The sequence below is a fragment of the Arachis ipaensis genome, chromosome B01, assembly GCF_000816755.2.
Source record: "Arachis ipaensis cultivar K30076 chromosome B01, Araip1.1, whole genome shotgun sequence".
Taxonomy (NCBI): Eukaryota; Viridiplantae; Streptophyta; class Magnoliopsida; order Fabales; family Fabaceae; genus Arachis; species Arachis ipaensis.
In genome coordinates this window covers 136847938-136850718 of record NC_029785.2, presented here as the reverse complement: position 1 = coordinate 136850718, position 2781 = coordinate 136847938, and positions in this window count along the sequence as shown.

Sequence of the window (2781 nt, the reverse complement as noted above, 5' to 3'; positions counted from 1 at the left end):
AAATATTGACTTTTGACTAATTAATTCTTGAAAAAAAATACCGATTACGTCTTCCAAAATAGTAAACGGTAGACATGTATATCTTTCTGTCAATGAATAGTGTAAAACGAAATAGAATTATCCATATACTTTGTTATTTACAGTAGTGCATGTCTCGTTAATGTCATATGAGTATGACAATGACGTAATTTTGGACAGTGAAGTATTTATTATTTTTTGAATTTTCATATACCCTTTATCAAATGTTCTCTGTTTATCATGAGGAAGTATAGGGAGTCAATGGAATATTTGTACAATGTGTACAATGGAAGTTTAGTGATGTCCGATTAACCATTAATATTATCTTTTCCTATCAGTTTAAACTTTTGGGATGAGTGATTTTATGACATGATATCCCATCAAAACAAATAAAATTTTACTCCAAAAATTGTTATTTATGTGTATCATCAATTGAGTCCTATTACACCTAACTCCTTTTTAAAAAAAGAAAAAATCTGTATTGACCGCTGTTTTTTAAGGTTGTTGATCTCTGGACCTACAAGAGAACCCCTCGATCCGAGTCTGGATTGCATCTTTTAATTATAAGGATAAAAATTGTAAAATTAATGCAAAAAAGTCAAAGCGAAGAACACTTATATGAGTTCCCATCCATCCATATATATATACATATAAATATATATAAGATTGCCGTATTCCTCAAAACTTCTTTGATATTGCCATGATTTATAGATGCTTGTTTTAAGCATATAAAACTCTAACAATTGTGAGGCTTGTCACCTCACATGAATCAATTCAGATTAATAAGTGGGTAGAGTCTAATTTCTTCCTATTAATAGATTAAGATGGAACGAACCGAATTTTATTGTCGTTAGTCAAAAATTGATTTATTATCTTGTGATGATAAATATAATTAATAATCTCCTATTATACCTATTTTTTAGGTGGAAGTTCAGATGAAGTCAAATTCACGTGAAGTTGATATCTGAGAACCGTTAGATGAAAATTTAGTCAATTCAGTCAAATCATCTAACAGTTCTCAGGTATCAACTTCACGTGATGTCGACTTCACCTAAGTTTTCATTTATTTTTTAATTGTTAAATCTTGCAAAAATCAAATCATTATGCAAGAAGAAAATTGTTGCACATTTTCAAGCTAAAAAAAAAAATTTCTCTTCAATGTCAAGAGATACAATTATTGAATATGCAAGTAGCTAGTTTTTTTTTTTTTAACCAAAGATAGGAGACTCGAACCCGCAACTTCTTAATTGAGTATGGGAAAGCAGCTAATTTGATCAAATAAAAAAAGTTTTTAACATTGAAAAAGTAATCAAAATCTTATATATGAAAAATTCATTTAATGAAAAAGGCAAACAATTTTAGCATAATTATTTGTCCACATACACACAGCCATCGTTTCTTGTTACTTGATTATGTTCTTATTTTTTTAATCTAAGTTTAAACTTGCATTGAAAAATACAAAAAATAAAGAGAGTATAGTGCATACAAAGTCATTAAATATTTTATTTGAGAGTTTGATTTCGAAAGTATACTCAAATTAGAGTATACTTAGTTCTTCTTATCTAGGTTAGATTTGCACCTAACAATAAAATACTGAGAAAATTTTACCTACATCAAAGATTTTTTTGTTGCTGTGGAAAAAAATAGAAGTCCCACCCCTATCAATATAGAAACTGGAAGCGGAATGAAAGGTATGATCCATAAAGATTGATGTGTATATTTTATAAAAAAATAATAAAAGATAAAATATTTTTTTCCTAATGAGTTTTGTTTCTTATTCATCGATTTTATCTCTTTTGTAAAGGCTTCAGTTAATAAAAAAAAGAGTGAACATATAAATAGAATTATCTATTTTTCTGAATCTTTGCACAATACTTCTAATATTTCCAAATATTTTAAAGTACTAAAAAAGGTCGAATAAACAAATTCAAATTCCTAATACACTTTTTTTAATACTAATATACTTTTTTAATATTTGTATTTTTGTAAAAAATTCTCATAAAAATAAAATTTGTCAAATCAAATAAAAATATTCGTTTATTTTGTTTGATATGCAGTAAAATTTAATTCATATGACATGACCCAATCGAATAAATAAAAAATTTTGTCTTTTATTTCAAAAGCATTATTTTTTTCGAACTAATTTCTTTTTTTACATTAAACAGATATCTATGTTTGGCAAAATTTTGAAAACACATGGTGGTAGAAAGAATACTATACTACGTCTAGATTTAAAACTGCCTATGCCTAGCTTTGCTTTAACCATGGTAATGGTCCAAAATTATTAGTTCATAGATAATCAAAGTGGATTTAACAATGAATCACGAAATGCTATAGTTCTTAAAAAATTTTTCTTAATTTATTAAAACTAGAATTTTTTTCAGAAGTAATTCGTGGGATCATACGCTTTTTCTTATTTATATATATAAAGAAAAAAGTGCAGTTAGTTCGATCCAACCTATTCTTCAAATAAACAACTCACACACACTCCCTTTCCAAAAAAAAAAACCAATACACCGAGCACTACACTTAGATTTATTGGATTTGTTGCTAAAATATCGGTATTAAACCCGAAATTTCCGGCGGATGGCCAGTAACTCAAACAAAGGAAAGAATCGGTTATATTTTTCATATAATCTTATCTTCTCTTCTATTATGGATAGACTAATTTTCTTTCTATGATTCCAAATTTGTTTTATTTAGAATTTTTTTAATAATATTTATATATTAGTGGTCGATCAATTGGATTACAAAATTTCCCAT